Source organism: Macrotis lagotis, chromosome 5 (genome assembly GCF_037893015.1).
Source record: "Macrotis lagotis isolate mMagLag1 chromosome 5, bilby.v1.9.chrom.fasta, whole genome shotgun sequence".
In the NCBI taxonomy this organism is placed as follows: Eukaryota; Metazoa; Chordata; class Mammalia; order Peramelemorphia; family Peramelidae; genus Macrotis; species Macrotis lagotis.
Window position 1 is genome coordinate 88,589,052 of NC_133662.1, and position 20,062 is coordinate 88,609,113.

Sequence of the window (20,062 nt, forward strand, 5' to 3'; positions counted from 1 at the left end):
TACATACAAAGAATGAAAGCCCTACTGTCTGTGACCTTATATTCTCAGACACACATTGGTTGACTCCTTGACTCCTTATGTCCTAGGAGTGTGCACACATCACTTCTTAAATTGCAATCAATTGTGAATTGCTAGAAACTCTGAGTACCTCCTCCCCTTACACCCTCCACCCCAATCAGGCCATTGGAGAAAGTGTTACCCAAACTTAAGGATAAAATTATTATTGGTGCTTTCCTTAAAAACCCTTATGCTCCTTTTTCCTTTTCCCTTTCCTATTCTCCAAACATATATATATATATATATATATATATATAAATATATATATATATATAAATATATATATATAAATATATATATATATATATATACACACACATATATGACTACAATGCTCTTTCCTTTATTTGTGTTCTGTCATGTGTTTCTCATCTGCTTAGCTAGTTGTATCAAATGGAATATTTTCCATACAGCTTTATGAGACACTGTATCAAATGTTTTACTAAAGTGTGTATATTTTATCTATTATATTCCTTTCATCTTCTAATCATATCTGTGCTCCCCTTCCCAGCTGCCAGATACTTCTAGAGTCCTCTTGTTAGAATCAAACCTACAGCTCCCCACAGCTGTGGAACTCCTCCACCCTTGCTCCACCTTCTTTTGCCCCTCCTATCTCTTTTCTTCCATCCCACTCTTTGGGATAAGAAGCCGACTAATCTCTACCTCACTACCCCCAGCTGCACAAAACCTTTTGGACCAACTCCCAGTTAGAGACTTTCAGTTTCCTCCTCCTTCAGCTGCAAAATTCTACTAAATTTTCCCCTGCTGTGGGAAGACTCTGACGCCTACCTTATTACCCTGAAAAACATTCTTCCTCTCTGCTATCACTTCAGAATTCATTCATCTTGACTCCAAAATTCCATCATCACCCCCACTCTACCACCCACAAAAAGATTTTAGTACTCAGTCCAGTCCATCCCTCCCCCATCCCATACTCTCTGAGTGTCTTCTATAGTTCAAAAATCCTGTAATGGAATACTCATTGTGGGAAAGAAGGGGACAAAGAATACAAAACAAAGGTGACTGCATTAAAAATGCTTTCTTTGTAAAATATCGTTGTTTAGTTCTTAAGTGCCAGACAATGGAGTGACATAAATATTGGATTATGTATCTACATAAAACCAAACAACTGGATGAAAAGTGAAAGATTCTGTTATTCATTTAGTTGTCTGAAAAATAGACATTTGGTGGAATGCCAATAGATCATTTATATGTTCAAATCTGCATTTATAATTACTTTCAGTTCTCTAAAATATTAACAACATCAACAACGAAATTGGCTCAAAAGGTAGAGCAGTATTCACTAGAAGACTTCATTCTTTTTCTTTTTTAGGATTTTTTTTTTGCAAGGCAAATGGGGTTAAGTGGCTTGCCCAAGGCCACACGGCTAGGTAATTATTAAGTGTCTGAGGCCAGATTATGAACTCAGGTACTCCTGACTCCAGGGCTGGTGCTCTATCCACTGTGCAACCTAGCCATCCCAAAGACTTCATTCTTAATGCATATTCTTTAAATTTCCTTGATAATCTGTTAATTCCATATGGACATTTTAGGAGTGCTTCTATTTTTACATGACTGAAACATCCCCAGTTTTCTGGGGATACATGACTGAAGTTGAAGGGACACTTAGAAATACTAAAGTCACCTTTATCAGCTGAGAGCACAGGATCACTAGTTGCCTCTGCTTTTTGCATCTCCTTTTTAAAAAAAAATATAAATTCAAATGATAGTTTCATTAAAGGATCAACTTGGATTTCTCAGGGTGAGAAAAAAAGGCTCTAGTTGAAAATAGTTTTTTTTTTATTTTAAAATGTTAAAAGGAAAAGAATTCTATACAGTTTCTGAAGTATATTTAGAAGGTCATGTTGTCAGAAACTCAGTGACCTGACATGAGGCTCTTAGAGATTTTAAGAAGTGATGAATTGTCCTTGCACAGGCAGTATGCACTTATAAACTGGAGCCCTGATGGGTTTGAGATGATACAGTGGTTTTAAACTGTGCTTTAATTTACAGCTATTTGAACCACTTCCATTTTTTACAGATATTGAAAATTGGAAATGAGTCAAGCAGTAGCATGTTCCAACATATAGCTTCAAGTAACAGCACATCAGTTCACAATGTAGTGAGAGCCTGAAAATTAATATCTGAGTAAAATACACTTATACAAAAAATTGAGGTTTAAGAGTCTAAAATAATCTTTTCAATTCAATTCAAATCAATCAAAATTTATTTAGAAACTACTATGTACAAAGCACTATGCTAGATATTGGAAAAATTTAAAAAAATAATGAAAGTCATATCAGGTAAGGAATACAAGTCCAGAGATAGGTCATGCATGAATAAGGTGAAATATGTCTGTGTACTTCCTAAATTTATAGTCTTGGGGAGGGAGTTTTCAATAAGAATAAGAAATCTTTCTGCTTGAAATTTTTTAAGGTAATAAAGCAGCAGATGAGGAAGAGGTATTTGAAGATTATCCAGGTATGAGGTGTCATAGATAAAGACTCTAACAATAGGTATTCTTCACAATACTCTTAAGGTAGCCCTAAAGAGTTTGCAGTTAATATCTTTCCATATCACAAGCATGAATTAAAGGTTTCAAACATCAGCTAAGTGTTGTGGTGTTCAACTTTTGGAATCAAAAATACAATATGTTCTTATAATAAAGCACATTATTACAGGTACTTTTCTGTATATAGCCTACAAATAGCAGGGATTCGTTTCCTTGAGAAGCTACATAGAATTACACAAATGAATTCATTTATACATCTCTCATGGCATCCAATACTTCAATAATAATTAGCTACCCCTGCACTAAGGAAGCTCTCTCTTTTTGTATATGTTGATGAAACAAATGACTAGCCTTTTATATCATCTATAACTCTGTTTCAAAACCCTCTTCTAAAGGAGGTCATTAAATTACTTTGGATTGAATTGAATTCTGTTCTGTACAGAACAACTATAATATTTCTGTGGTGCTTTTGAAGTTTAAGGCACTATGCCAAGAATTTATGATACAAAGATAGTTGGACTTTAAGGAATACTGATCCTCTTGAAAGACCTGAAAAGTGTAGTAATTTCAGAGTCTGAAAGACAGTTGAAAAATGTCCCTGGGAATTACCAGGTTTTTGCATCAATGGACTTTTCTTTCCGTTACAAGTCCTGAACCAAGTGCCTGCCATCCAAAAGTATAGTTTGGATTTTTTTCACATTGGACTACTGCAGCTAGGTGTCATAGTGGATAGGTCCTGGACTAGGAGTCAGGAAGAGGTGGATTTCAATCATATCTCATATACTTGCTATTATATAATCATGGGCAAATCACTTATTTCACTTCAGTCTCAGTTTCTTCATCTCTATAATGGAGATAATATGGCATTTATGTTGCCAAGTTGTCATGAACATCAAATGTGAAAATATATGTAATGGATGTGCAAATCTTAAGACATTCTCTAAATGCTAATTTTTATTTTTATTAAATTTCCCAGAACTACAGGGGAGTGTAAAATTAATGTCTGTTTTATTTACAAAAGTATTTCTCTCATACTTTTAATGCAATTAAAAACATTGAAGGCAAAAATTAGAATTTAACTTCTTTTTAAGATTTAAGAAGCAGATTTTACTTGAATTGGCAACTTGAAATTCTTTTTAAAATCCTGGTTAAATAAATAAAAGGATTTCTATCAACATTCACCCAATTCTATTATGCTTTATTTGTTACTTGGATAAGCTACTCAGTGACTCCCACACTCCTCACCTGCTCCTTTTGTTTTGACCCTCTGCTTGAAAAAGTTCCTGCTGGTATCCCTTTCTTTAATGACTTCCATTTGATCAAAGAGTTTTCCCCACCTCCCCACCATCCAGGCAGCTTATTCTGCTATCCAAAAAGAGTTTGGGATATTTCCATGACTGGAATGTTCTCAGATTTCAAAGATTCTTGGGAGAGAAAATAGTTTTCAATCTTATTAAGCAAATTATATAAATTTAAAAAATATAGCAGATTATAAAATATTAAAATGTTGCTATGATGAATAGCAATTCTTTGTGGAAAAATGATAGAGTGGAATCAGTCATATCCAAAAAAACTACTTAAAAGCACAATTCTATCATATTTAGAGCAGTCCAAAATTCATAAAGTGCCTTATTTTGTTAAAATTTCTAATTGTTGTAAAGTAAAGGAAAAAACTTATTTTTAATAAATGAATTTTTGCATCACCATTTAAAAAATTAGTAAGATGTCTCATCTCAATTTTATGATATAATAGTCATCTTTTTGCAATTCTCATATGCCATGTGAAGATTATGAAAGTCACAAACTGGCTCAATTGTTGATGCAATTGTATTGTATACACAAATTTTTAAGAGGAGAAAGATCCTGAAGCTTCAGAAGCAGACGAAATGAATGACCTTCAGCTCATGTACCTTTAAAAGGGAAAAATTTCAAACTTCTGGAGAATTATAAGAAGTTCTATGAGCTTGTTTTATATTCTTTGAGCTCCCAGTGAAGCCATCATATAGAGTTTGTGAATGTTGCACTATCCCACCGTAGTGAGGTGGATCATCTTACTGTTTCCACAGCTGCCAGGGTATTAAATGCTGACTGCATCCAATTCTGTGATCATTGTAGTGTGTCTAACCACACACTCAGTCAAGTGTTAGATGTAGTGTTGGCAAAGGACCTCTCCTTCCTCTAGGCTGTTGGGGCTCTGATAAGTACATGTCCTCTTGTTCTCCAATTATCTGCCCGTCATCCGAGAGTGCTTCTTATTGACCGTCACTAACCTTTCTTGCCTTTTCACACACATTCTGAGTAAGTTTCATGCTCAGGAGATTTTTTTTCTCAAAAAAGATTATTAACCCTGTAATCTTACAAAACAAAGGTTTACTTATCTACAAAAAAGGGGAAACTTTTTTTAAGGTTAAGAGAGCAGGGGAACTCTCCTACACTAATACCTTCAAATAGATAGCAGCCAATATTAGAAAAAGGAAAAGAAGATGAATGGATGACACCAGTTTTTGACCACACACCCTGATACTTTCAAATATCAAGAGTGAGTTTTACCTTCCTAGGTCCCCAATCCTGTGTTCCCATAGAGGATAAAAGCTGTCAACTAATTAGAAGAAAACATACAGCTTGGCTTTAGAATATTTTATTTTTTCCCCCAAAAGCAAATGTGTGTTTTTATTTCTTTTGAGGGTTTCTCTCCTCTGCTATTGCAAATCAATATTGTTTGCAACTTAGGAAGTTTTGGGGGTATAACTTGAGAGGTTAAGTGACTTGCTTGTGATCACACATATAGCAGAGACAGGATTTGAATCCAAGCTTTTCTGAGACAATTTCTCTTTCCATTAAGTCATAATCCTCTATTAATTCATTGGAATTGAATAGGAAAAACTGATAAGGAATTAGGAAAAAATGTGGAAAATTGGCACAGGATTTTCTTTCTGCATGATTCTTGCAACTCGAAACTCTAAAGAGAATACTTATATGAAAGTATCAGAATGAATGCAACACTGCAATTGTAATTAATCATTTGTATAGTAAATTTCCTTCAGGATGGTCAAGCATTTGAAGTAGTTTTGCTCAGACACTTAATATCTTCCTTTATCCAATACCTAGGATATTAGGTGTTATCTTCACTAATCCACCCAGTTCAAATTCTCAATGCTTCTTGACTGTATTATTGTAATAGTTTCTTAAATGTCTAGCCTCATGACAACACCCTTTAGGATTCTGAGATTGCCTTTTCATGGAACTTTCTCTTAAGAACCAGGTCTAAATCCCTCTATGTCTTAGCAGATAATCTTAGGGAGTTGTTATGCCTAGAAAATAAAGTCAGTTTTTCAGCTGTCTTAGCAATGAGCTTCTCAGAACTTAACTTGGCTGATTAGCCCATAAACATGTAAGTCTTTCTGAGGTCCATTGGAGGAGTGATTCCATTTTTGTTAGGACTCAGAGGGATTGCAAATCTATCAACATAGTCTTCAAGAATCCAGGTTACCTCTATAACACAATGAGGGATGATACTACTACTACTATTACTGCTACTTCTGCTACTAACAACTGGTACTACTGCTCTTATTACTCTTACTAGATAAGATATACACATTTCCCAGAAGGTTAACAAACTTTTTAACTATCAAAAATATCAAACTGAATTTTCAAAAACTTCATAAATTTTCTCTTCTACTTATCAATATCCAGAAGGTCATTATTCTAGTTCAGAGAGGCTGAGAAATCCAATCTTCTTTTTTAAAGCAAAAAAAAATTTAGATTATTTTTACTCTTGTTGAAAGTGAAAAAAATCAGTTTTTAAAGTTTTTTTCTAATATATTTCCATTATGAATGATTATGAACTCTTTTTTGCAAGGACTCATTATTTTCAGTGATATCTTCCTAGTAGGGAATACATGTTCCTTTCTTGGGAAATTATACCTACCAATTTTTTTGCATATTTGGGTCGCTCATAGAAAGTTATTCTTTACCTTTGAGTAAAGAGACCCTTTGGATGAAACTCAGGATTAAAAAAAAAATAGGAAAAAATGATACAAGGATTTATAATATTCTCTTTGAGGTTAACATTATGAAGTTTGGATATTTTATTGAAAATTAATTTATAGGGGCAGCTAGGTGGTGCAGTGGACAGAGCACTGGCCTTGGAGTCAGGAGTACCTGGGTTCAAATTGGACCTCAGACACTTAATAATTACCTAGCCATGTGGCCGTGGGCAAGCCATTTAACCCCATTGCCTTGAAAAATCTAAAAAAAAATAATTTATAACATGCTATTTTTATCTTTTAAATGCTTGCTGCATTGTTTTCTATAATTAAGCTCAAATCCAATGCTTATTTACATACTGTAAGACATTTCTATGCAGTCATAGAAATTTGGATTCCTCTACTATGACCTTATAACTATAGAGCACAAACTGATCGGAGTGGGGACATAGTATACTTCCTGCATTATTTATTTTCAGAATAATGTTAGCTATTTTTTTTGAGATTTGACAAACTTCATTCTTTCTGGAATCATAAAGATAATTCCCTGATGGGATTCAATGTTAGGTGCTATGAATAGGAGCTGTTTGTTCTAATGAATCATTTTTGGTTTCTCAGTAAAAATCAAGCATCTACTTAATCTATATGGATGATATAAACAGACATTTTCTAAGAATAGTATAATGCATTATCCCTTTTTATTTTAGAATTTCAAATTGGTGGGTTTAAATCTATCTTGTAATACCAAAGGACTTGAAGAATTATTCCATGCCCTCTGTAGGGGTGACATTTGCATACTATACTGTACATAATCTTAACTCTATTAGCTCCTCTCTATCCTGAATTCCCTTATCTGTAGATTAGATTGAAGGGGAAAGGGGAGGGGGAAACCATCACTAAGTGAAACTGTTATGAAATTTTTATATTAGCATTCTCTAACGACTTTTGTTTCAACTGCCTTCCTGCAGGTCTCCATTGAGGGAGAAAATGAATCTGGCCTTTGCCATAATTGTGAACTCATTATCTCATTACAAATGGCACACAGAACTGAGCTGATCAAAGTAGCTGCACATTTTAACTCAGAAGATGGAGGACATGTGACTTACATGAACCAAGCCCAACAGTGTCAGATAGGTTTTAGTCCCAGCTGTATTAGTGGCTCACTGTGTGACCTGTGCTAAGTCATTTAACCTTTTTAGACAGTTCTTTGAAAAATGGAAGTCGTGCTTGTAACCTATTTACTGAAATGGCTGTTAATGTACATAGCAGTTGGTGTCCTGTGACTATCCAAACAGTAAGTCTTGTGACATTAAAATCCATATGAGAGAGGACATCACCATAGAAAGTTTCAAGATTTGTCTATTAGGATACTAGTGACAAGGTCATCTGTTAAGCTTATTGCATTTGTTGACCAGGAAGGAGTGAAAGAAATAAACCATCTAAGTGTATTTGGATTTAGATACATTTTCATAAAAGCTAAAGGCATGTAACTTGCTAACTCCCACCTCCAAACCAATAAAGGCCAAATTACATCTCTATGTGATTTTAATATCAAATATACCTCCTCAGTATCTTCCAATATGCATTGATTCACATCTGTATTTGAATACATATAGATATATACACCCTTTTCTTGTATGTTATCTGAACTTTTAAAAATGAGTTTGTCTTATCCTCTTCAATATTCCTGTAAGTACCTCAAGAACAATACCATTTCTCCTTTTGTATATCCCCAAAGATGACCATAATAATAAAAAATTAGTAATAATTAATTTTCAATATAATTTGTATACATTATTGCATGTCATCCCCACAATTACCCTTTTAGATGCAATTATTATTCCTGTTTTATGAATGGGAACCGAGGGCATCCATAGGTTAAAGGATTTGTACAGAACCACAGTTATTAACTATCTAAAGGTAGAATTTGAACACAGATCTTGATTCCAGGTCTATTACATTATCCACTATGTCACAGGAATTATCATTTTATTATTGTTTGGTGTAGCCTGACCACAGGTTATTCCTACTTTTGAGAAGAAATGAAAAAGTATGTGTTTTGTATCTGAATTACCCCTTCCAGTCAGTAAGCTTTACAGTGAATGAGTTTTCTTTTATTCCATTAAAATGGACTCAAGTGACCTGAAGGAATCCAAAAAGCTAAAAAAGATAAGCAGTCCCTCACAATGTGCCTATGGGATAATGGGTGGCAATTATTATATTCTAATTTTAAAGATGGCACATAGAGGTTAAGTAATTTGCCTGAAAGCAGAACATTTACATACTGAATGTTTAATTAAGCATCTAAAATTACCTATGCAAATCATCCTTGAAATTTTTATGAATGTACATGAGGTTCAAAAACTAGCAACCTGATGATTCTGAAGGTAAGAGCAAAACAAGGATTTGTGGTAAAGAGAGAAAAATCACCAAATCCATTACAACTTTAATCCACTAAAAATAGTCCAGTGAGATATAATTGCAGTCATTACTTAGATGAACTGAGTAAGGGAGGTTAATGAGAAATTAGCATAATCTAAAGAAAAGCTAAGATTTTGATAGCTCAAATGCCATTATTTTACATTCAAAATTCCACATTAGTGTATTTCTAATATAGAAGCTACAATCCACCTAGGATAGGGGGAAAATCAAGTAACTTAAAGGTAGATTTTAATTTTGCTTGTATTCAATGAAATATATAGGTACTGAGAAGAGGAGGCTCCTATATATGTTTAATTTTTGAAATTTAAATACACTCTGATATTTTAGGGATGTGTAGTTTATTTCTTCAGGCACTTCTTTCAAAGATGACTATAATAATCCCTCCGTGATATGGTAAGGTGCCATTATTGAAATATGTTGTCACCTGCATGACAGGCCTCTCCCAATTTAGTGAGGCTGTTCCTCAGTTAATCAGTATAGGAATTACTATTAAATCTATACTGAAATTATTTTGATGTGATAGAACATGCTAAAACTAGCATTTCACTCGTATAGTTTTCCTTGCAATGATGAAACTTTGGAAGATTAATTTGCTTGAAGATAAGGAAAGGAATGAGATGTTATTAATGGGTGCTATGAAATATATGAGAAAAAATGGATATAAGAAATAGACCTAGAACAAAATATAGAGGTTATCTAGTCTTTAGGACTGTCATATATACAGTCTATGCACAAAACACTTCTGAGTGTAGTTAGAACCAGATTAAACTACAATTAGGCAGGGCGGCTGGGTGGTGTAGTGGATAAAGCACCGGCCCTGGAGTCAGGAGTACCTGGGTTCTCAAATCCGGTCTCAGACACTTAATAATTACCTAGCTGTGTGGCCTTGGGCAAGCCACTTAACTCCGTTTGCCTTGCAAAAACCTAAAAATAAAACCCTACAATTGGGAAATATTTGAACAAACAAATGAATTAAAAAAATAGATAGAACACAGATAATGCTAATATACTATTTTCTAGTTTAATATGTGATCAGTGGGGGCCTATTCCTATTTGAGTTAAATAAAACTGATCTTGTTTGGCAACTCATTTTACAAAGGTTAAAAACTGATGGAGGGAAAATTTACTTGTCCAGAGTCATATATATTGAAAAAAATTCTGGCTTTGAACTTGCATCTGCAACCCTAATTTTAGTGCTTTTTTCACTTGTTGTTTTTCATTAGTTTCTTCCTAGAGAGGATTACAAAGTTCATTTAGTCTCACCAGTTCATTTTTCAGCTCATCACCCGGTGAAGCCATAGAGAGGATGCAGCTTAGACAGTGCTGAATCAACAGTGAAATAATTTAGTTATTCATTTCATGGAAAATGAGGAATCATGGTTTTTGTTTCTGAGGGTTTTTTTTTTCTGATCCTCATTTGCTTTAAAACAGAGCTTCTTTCCTACATGGATGTGACACAATGGACCTCTTCCCATACTCAGACTCATCAGATTGAAAACAGTTAAATGTTATTATCCTTTGTGGAAACAGTGACTAAAGTGCCCAAATAATACAATTTCAGCTTGTTGTTAAAAATCTACAATCTTAGATGGATACAAAATTTTGGAATTTACAAATGACTTTCCATATCTACCGTATCATCTGATTTCCACAAATATACCTCTTTAGCATACAAATATTATAATATAATTTATATCAATGAAAAGATTGAGGCATATCCATAGAGCAAAATATCCTTTAACAGTTAATGCATGACAGTTGGGACTTGAACTCAGATCTTTGATTCCAAAGTCAGTGAGTTCTTCCCTTTCACTCCAAGTGTCACTCTATAAATGAAGAGAAAACTGGAAGGACTGGATCTGCAGCTGGAGTAAGAGAAGTGTAAATGTGGATTCTGGATACATTAGCAAGCCATTCAGGCAATAAGAAAAGGTTAGGCATGCAACCTATTTTCCTCTAGACTCCATTTCTTTGTGTGTCATGCAGACAAGTGGTACAGGGAAGAAATATTTGAGGATAAATAATATTGTACAGCTGAAAATGTTTGTCTTGTGCACACATTGCCACTTACATTTTATATTTCCTATAGATAGGTTTTGTGATGAATCACTTGAGTGCCCGAGAGACTGTCATCCTTTATGCATTCCCCATAGAAGAGGCAACATGAAATAGTGAAGAGAAATCTGGTTTCTGAGGCAGGAAGACCTGAGTTTAAATACTGTCTTGGTACCAATCTTGCTTTATAATTCTGGTCAAGTTACTTAAACTCTATGGCCTCTATAAAAAGTACAGATTTCAGAGCAAGGGCTGATCTGGGTGGTGAAGCAATTCTTTTTCTTCCTCATTGGAGGGAGCTCTCTATACTGATGAAATTATAGGGTCATTAAAAACAACAACATGCGGGTAGCTAGGTGGCACAGCAGATAAAGCACCACCAACCCTGGAGTCAATAAGATCTGAATTCCAATTTGTCCTCAGCCATTTAAAAGCTATGTGACTTAGACAAGTCACTTAAACCCCAATTGTCTCCAAAAAAATGAGCAAACTTATACACAGTAAGCATTTAATAGCTATTTGCTGAATTGTGGTCTTTGAGATTAACCCTTATTCTTGTTGTGGGGAAGGAGAAAGAAAAAAAGAGTAAAAGGTTCTTGCATAGTTCTCTGTGCCTTATCACATTTAGGAGAAGTAGCACCCCTTGTAGCCTAACAGGGATAATTGAAATTCACTTTTGTTTGCTTAGACTTGGCCTAAATTCTATTTATTTCTTTGAAGATGAAATGAACTTTAATTTCAAGTGACTCAAATTAAAATTTAAAGTTAATATCTAAGAAAAATGAATGTATTTTGCATTAGAAAAATGTGTTCATGTTTATATCTCTACTCTCAGGCCCAATACATAAAGAATTATTCAAAAAGTTGAAAATCTCAAAATAAGATATGATTATTTTTTATTGGCTAAAATGATGAATACTGATGTTCAGATATTTTTCAATGGGACAGTTTCGGGGGACATATTTTTATCTTTGTGGATTCCCTTAAATACAAGTATGTTCACTTCAAAAATAAAGGTTCCTTGTGGGTAAGAAATATTTTGCTTTTGTTTCTATAAATCTAACATAGAGTTAAGGGTTTTTAAAAAAATATTTATTAATTGATTGGTTGATTGATTATCTAATTGTTTCAGAATGAAGCAGGTAAATCAGTCATTCAATATTCTGTGGATGAGACTATATACACACTACAATCAGATAAGTCAGAAAATTTAAATCTGCTTAGCTGTTTTTCTCAGCAATGACCATATTATTAATAGACATTGATCCTGTTTAGTTCCCTATATATTATAATTTGAATCCCACTTAGAAAATTAGAGCCACTGCATTATATACATATTATACAAGATAGTAAGTAATCCTTACTATCTTGAAAGCCAAGAAATAGAATATACTGCTAGGCAAAGTCAAGTCAACAACAATTTCTTAGTTATCTTCTTTTTGCTAAATATTGTACTAAGTATAATATTTGTACTAGAAATGCAAAGAAAGGCAAAGAAATGCCAACTCTTAAGGGCTTCATGATCTGATGGTGGAGAAAACCATGCAAAAATCATACAAACAAGATATGTGATGGAGAGAGAGAGAGAGAGAGAGAGAGAGAGAGAGAGGAGAGAAACAGACAGTCAGAGATTGAGAGAGAGAATAAAATGGGGTTAATATCAGAAGGTAGGCAATAAGGAGACTGAGAAATAATTTCTTACAGAAGGCAGGACTTTGAGACTTGAAGGAAGTCAGGGATCAGGATGATAGGAGTTGGTCCTGGATGCAGTGGGAGACCATGACATTTTTAAGGTAATATCTTTAACAGGTCTATTTGGTTAAGGCAATGCTCATTCAGTAATTAGGCTAGGTAAGAAAGAAAGGAAGCAAAGAATGACCTTTTTTACCTGGTCAAAAATAAACAAACAAGCAAACAAACAAATAAATAAATCTGGGAGGAAAAAATTCTCAGGGTTTCTGAAAACAGAAACAATTTCTGTTTACTTTCACACTGAGCTAATTAGGGCCCAAACCATGGCCAAATGGGATGGGATCTGGGACTTCTTGTTGACCAATCTAAGCAAGAATGATTTAGGTCCTGTAAACCTAAAGATGACCTCCCAGGTTTTAGAGAGCACCTTCAGGTAAGAGTGTGAAGAAAGAAAAGAAGGAAGGAAGGAAGGAAAAAAGGAGCTGTTTTTCTCAACTGGCCAGCAGTGGGGCAGCTCCTACTGCTCACATATGTTTTTCTTGGTTCTTTATTCTCTAAGTGTACTATGGCACACATCAGGATGTGATACCATGACATGCAAATTGTAAGGCAGAAGGGAAAATCAATACAAATGAATGGAGTAAGAAAATGGAGTGGTTTGTGAGAAGAACAACAAGAAGACCAGAGATACTGAATCGAAAAGTAAATGGAGGGAGAGTGAGTAAAGTCTAACTAAGTTGGGGGTAGGTTATAAAGAGTTATGAAAGTCAAATAAATTTCATATTTTATCCTGGAAGTAATAGGGAGCCATTGATATTTATTGAATGGGGAATGGGAGGAGGGATGATGTGGTCTAACTATGCTATAGGAAAATCAATATGACAACTGAGTGGAAGATGGATTGGAGTAGGGAAAGCTTTGAGAGAGTCAATTATTAAACATTCATTAAGTGCCTACTATACTATCCCCATTGTACTAAGCACTAGGTCTTTGAAAAGGAAATAGCAAACCACACTAATATCTTTGCAAAGAAAACTTCAAATGGTGTCACAAAGAGTCAGACATGAGTGAAATGACCAAACCAAAAAAGATACAGGATAAATTGAATCAGCAGAAGGAAGGGACTTGAATTAAGATTGAGAAAATCTTAATTAGGAGACTTTAGCTGAGACTTAAAGAAAGTCAAAGAAACAATGGTGCAAAGATGAAGGTGGAGGACATTCCATAAACAAGGGGACTAGATTCTAGAGATAAGAGTGCTTATTTGAGGAAGAAAAAAAATAACAGTGTGTGTGTGGGGGGGGGTGTGAGTGTGTAGGCATGTGTGGGTATGGGTGTGTGTGGGTGTGTGTGGGTATGGGTGTATGGGTATGTAAGGTATTAGACATTTAGAAAACTTGAAGAAATGTCTAGTCTTGAAGGGTTTTGAATGTCGAACAGAATGGCATTGAAATTTACTGAATGAGGGGATGAAAGCTTGGGATAGTAATATGGTAGGGACTAGGTCATGGTCAGATTTGTGCTTTAAGAGGATCACTTTCAGAGTTGAGTGGAGTATGGAGAGGGGTAAGGAGACACTTGTATTAAGGAGATCAGATTTCAGGGGATGAGAATCTGCACATAGATAGTGACTATGACAGCAGGGAGATGGGTACTTTATGGAGGGGAGTAAAATATAAGAAAACTGAAAAGGTTAAAAGGATCCAGAGTATGTAGGTTTAAAACCCCAAATAGAGAATGTTTTTGTAGAAATGGACAGTCTGATAAAGAGAAAATTTATAAGATGGTCTTTCTCATAAGACAATGTAATAAAGTTATTTGATTGATTTTGATAGGTTTTTTATTTCTTTAAGTTTTTTTCCCACTTTTAAATTTATTTATTTATTAAGAATTTTACAATTTTCTCCCTAAATCTCACTTTCCTCCCCCCACCACCCGCCACAGAAGGCAATCTATTAGTCTTTACATTGTTCCCATGGTATACATTGATCTAAGTTGAAAGTGATGAGAGAAAAATCATACCCTTAAGGGAAAAAATAAAGTATAAGAGATAGCAAAATTATATAATAAGATAATGTTTTTTTTTTTTAAATTAAAGTTCTTTTAAAATTAAAGATCTTTGGTCTTTGTTCAAACTCCACAATTCTTTCTCTGGATACAGATGATATCTCCATCATAGATATTCCAAAATTGTGCCTGATTGTTGCATTGATGGAATGAGCAGGTCCATTAAGGTTAATTATCACCCCCATGTTGGTTTTTCCATTTAAAAAAAAAATCATCTACATCTAGAGTTGGTAACTTAAGTAGTTTTATACAGTGTATGTATGTACGTGTGTGTGTGTTCACATGTATTGAAATGTGGATGGAACTAGAGTAAGTTAACCTAGCTGAACTTATAAGAGTAGCCCCCAATCTACTAATAGTCAAATATGAGAATTTTTTCAGTTCCTTTTCATTTGTGTCTGACTTTCCATGACATCATTTGGAGTTTTAATGGCAAAGAAATTGGAGTGCTTTGTCATTTCCTTCTCCAGTGTATTCTCCAGATGAAGAATTGAGACAAACAGGGTTAAGTGACTTGCCCAGAGTCACACAATCAGTAGAGTATAACAATAGAGCAGCACTCCTACTCAAGCCTGTAATAATATTACCTGGGACTTAAATAGTCTTTTAAGTTTTATAAAATGAGTAAAATTTATTTTCTCATTTTATTTTCCTTCCTGCATCACATGACAATCTGGAAGGTAGATGTCATTATTATTTTCATTTTGGAGATGAGGAATCTGGTATTTATAGAGGCTAAGTGACTAGCTGAGGATTACACATCAGCTAATAAGGGTTGGGAAAGAATGGTTTGAGCTTAGGTTTCCCTGACTTCCAGGTATGGCATTCTATTCACATTGCACCACCTAATTAGATTTGATGTGATCCTTTCCACTACAGTAGTCATCATGACACAGTTATCTCCATTGTCACATGTCCACAGATTAGTGATTCCTGATATACATACATAATCAACTCAATTTATTATATTTCATGAACTTGATGTTCTAGTCAGAAACATTTATTCTCGTGCCCTAGAAGGATTGTATACCCTCTTTTCTTCATATAAGATCTCAGATATCTACCTTATTATAAGTCTGTTGTACTCAGAAAGTTCTTATTCACTGAAGATCATACTTCTTCAGCTTCCACCAAGGTGTTTACTTTTACTGGTCATCCATAGGCTGAGCTTTGTTGAGAGCACCCCTTAAATGAAATAATATAGAAAGACAAATTTTCATAAAGTGAATATTAATGATCCATGTGTCTTAAGCTTTTGGGCTGGTAGGGATTCTCATGTCTTCTGGTTTTGTCATTACATTGCTCCTCCAGTTGAACTTGCTCCCTGCTGGTGTGGTGAGGTACAAAGCCTTTGATAGTCTTATTGTTACTGCTAGGCTTTTTTTTTTTTTTTTGGCATGGCATGTTATTCTGAAATTTTTCTTTCAATCTTACTTCTGGCTTCAGCTTTAATCCTTAGATAAAAATTAGATCATCTTTCTTTGTGTCTGTGTGATGATGGACTCTACCTTCTTTTAGGCTTGAGTCTAAAATCTCATACTTTAAGTCTAGTTTTGTTTGTTTTACTAACAGAGACAGTTCCCACACTCAGTATTACACTGTCTCTAGGAAGACTTTCACTGATTTTTCTCCATTAAAAAAAAGAATCATTCAGTACCCAGAATCTTAGTTGTATCAAAATTTTTCTCTCCAGAAGAGTATTTTCTTCATTAGTCAAGGGATTTTTGAACTCAAAAGAGTCCCCAAATTAACCTGTCTTTTATCCATACCCTTTATGTACCCAATAACATCACTACCTCAAATTTGCACTAATTTTAGGGATGCAAATCCCTTGGGAAAGTATAGTTTGTTAAGATAGTCCTGATGAAGTGGTTTCTCTCCCTCATGCTCTCCAACTGAAGAAATCACAGAGGAGGTAGGTAACTGAGATGAAGGTATTGACATGTGTAATGAAATATAAAGAAGGGTTTTCACCACATTACCACATTATTCTATGTTATGTTTTTTCTTTGCATAATTAGGAAGGCAGATTGCTGTTACCTGATTAGGTATGGTAGATCTATGTTCCAGCAGCCTATAGAAAGGGAGCTGGCCAGCCCTAGAAATGGTTGAAGGGAGTTTTGTAGAGGGGGGACCCTTGTCAATCCAGAAGGAACAATATGGAGGCATCTGGTGATAAAATGAAATCATCATTTGCTTTTTCTATTGCTCTTCTCTTGGTAAGGTAGGGGAAGAGGAATTTTCTTTTCTCTTTATCAACAATGGTGTTTGACAGCAGATAGCACATATAATATAGCAGGGAGAAAATCCAAGGAATCAGAGACAGTTGAAGACATTATGGAATAAGTGTTACTGCTGACATTAGAGAGGGGTTTCTTGTTTTGGAAGAAATAGTCCTGGTATTGGGAATTTAGTTTCAGGGAAATAAGGACTCAGTATATCCACTTAAGCAAATACTCTTCCACCTCTTCTGAAGAAAAGCTATACTTAGAGATTGGAATGTTGATAAAATTAGAAAAGACCCTTCAGAACTAGATGTATGAGTAACCTTGGTCACATGTTTCCTAAATGCATACCTCAAATCCTGTCTCTTTTACAAATACAACTACTTTTCAGTTTATATTGACTATAATTGGAAGAGAGCACACTCTATTGTTTTGTAATCATTGTTTTTACTATGCCATCTTAGTAAATGCTCTTCCTTTGAGCTAATTTTGCCTACAAAAGGTAAGAATACTGGTGAGGATTTGTTCACTCTGATTTAAAATGTGTACATTGACAGAGCATCTTGAATCCAAAGTTAGCCATTCCTTTGGGATCCCAATGTAGGTGTAAGAGTTGGGAATCATGTTGTAAGGAATTACACTGGCTACACATATTACTCCTAGTTAACCAACTTGGGGAAATTCTGTGACCTGAAATACATTTTTTTTTTATGTGGGAGAAGGGATATTACTAAATAAACCTCGTGAAAGCAATGTAAGTCTCAGATCCCACAGTTTTGTCTTGAGTTCTTTTAGGTCTTAAATGAAAATGGGGGGGGGGAGAATAAAAAAGGGTAAGTTCCTAAGAAGCTGACCTCTTTATCATCTCTTTGTTCTAAATTTTTGTCTTTTTATAGATGCCTGGCAATATTCCTTCCAGCTTTCCTACATATACACAAACTTCTCTATGCCTGGAATGGATTTCTGTGCCCAATCTCAAATTGTATTTTTTTAATTCCTATTTTTTATCAGAAACTCAATTCAAATGATCTCTTTTGTAAGCCCTCTCTGATTGTCCATCCTTCCTATTTCAGCACCTCTAATGATGCCTATTTTCTCTTACAGCATTTTCTTTTCTTTTCTTAAAATTCTGTAATTTGGTGGATTATAGTAACTAACTTGCATGTGTATCTTCTAAGACTGAAAAGTAAATATTGGTATGGACCCTATATCTTAGACTGGGAGACTGGGCATTGGAACCTTTCCTAATTTTATAGAGGAAGACCCTTAGATAAATAGATGACTAATTGACATGCCCAGAGTCAAATAATCATTAAATAGAATAATTAGGACTTGAAGACATTTTTTTTGCAGCCAAGGTCGAGCCAGTTTATCACTATATATATATATATATATATATGTATATATATATATATATATATATACATATATATATATATATATATATTATTTAAACTTTGTATATTCCCAAATTCTCTCTCTATGGGATTTTTTTTTAGGTTTTTGCAAGGCAAATGCTGTTAAGTGGCTTGTCCAAGGCCACATGGCTAGGTAATTATTAAGTGTCTGAGACTGAATTTGAACCCAGGTACTCCTGACTCCAGGGCTGGTGCTTTATCTACTGCGCCACCTAGCTGCCCCTCTCTATGGGATTTTAATAAATATGTGTTGTGCATTCCCAAATTCTTTGTATATATACATATATATGTATATATACAAATACTTATTAAATAATTATTCATTTAACAAATCTTTATTACATTGAATGAATGAATGATGATTTTAAAAAAAAGCATGTCATTCAAATTTCTATAAGGTCCATAGTTTTCTTCACCATATCAATTTGCTTTGTGATCTTGTGTAGCTGAGGGTTGCTTACATATATAACGGTTACACTTTCATTCTTTGGGCATGAATTGTGCACTTTTGTTTCCTACTTTACTTGTTTTTAAATTTGGAGAACTTGTCATCACAATTGAAGTTAATACCTGAGAAAAGGCCATGACTCTAGCATTCATGGTTTTATTACACTAATATTTCATGCTTTGATGCATTAAAGTACATGGAAAATGCCATTCTTAAATGGAAATAAATTTTAAAGGGGGACAATAAACAGAGCTTTTGCATTTTTTTAGTGCTGCATGCCATGGAAGTAATTAATTCAATATCAGCATGCCTCCAAATGTGTTTAATGAATACCTTACTGTCATTTATTTTCCTAATGAAATGCACCCAGTAGACCTGTGGATATTTTATAATAAAACTTCTTTGAGCTATGTTTAATGGAATTAGGCTAAGATACTTTCAAGTCTTTGATACATTTCCACTTTTAAATATACCTAGACTGAAATACATCTTTCATATGATCCTATCTTGAAAGGGATTTGATAATTCTTTTCTCAAATTTATTAATAATTGTTATCACCATTGAATTTGGTTAAATTGATAAACATTTTAGTAGGAGCTAGGCAGAACAAAGCCTGTTTCTGGTAATTTTTAAAATAGCTTTCCTTTCTCCTTCTGATCCCTATCTTTGGAGGACAGTTCATTTAGTTTTTCACTAAGCACTAAGCAGACTTAAGGGTTCAAGGTTAGCTTAGGGACAATTGAGGATATACCATGCAAAAGATTTGAGAAGAATCTTGACAATGAATTAGAGGTAATCTTAGTAGAATCCTAAATACTGAAGTCAGAACTATAACAGCTCCAGTAAGTTCCAAACTTCCATTTGAAACCCTTAACTGAAAAGAAACACACTAACTACCAGGATAACCCATTTTCTTCTGGAACAGTTCTAGCTATTATGTTTTTTTCTTTTGTTGAGCTGAATTTTACTGCCAAATAACTTCCACTTTGGGGCCTTGTCCTTTCTTTAGGGAACATGATTGTAGTTTTGAATTACTTCTTGTCTTCTTGAAGTCTTTTAGAATAAATGTTCTCATTTCCTCTAATTTATAGACACCTGCCATCATCACAAATTACTCACCATCTTTGCTGCCTTATTCTGATTGTTCTCTGGTTTGTCA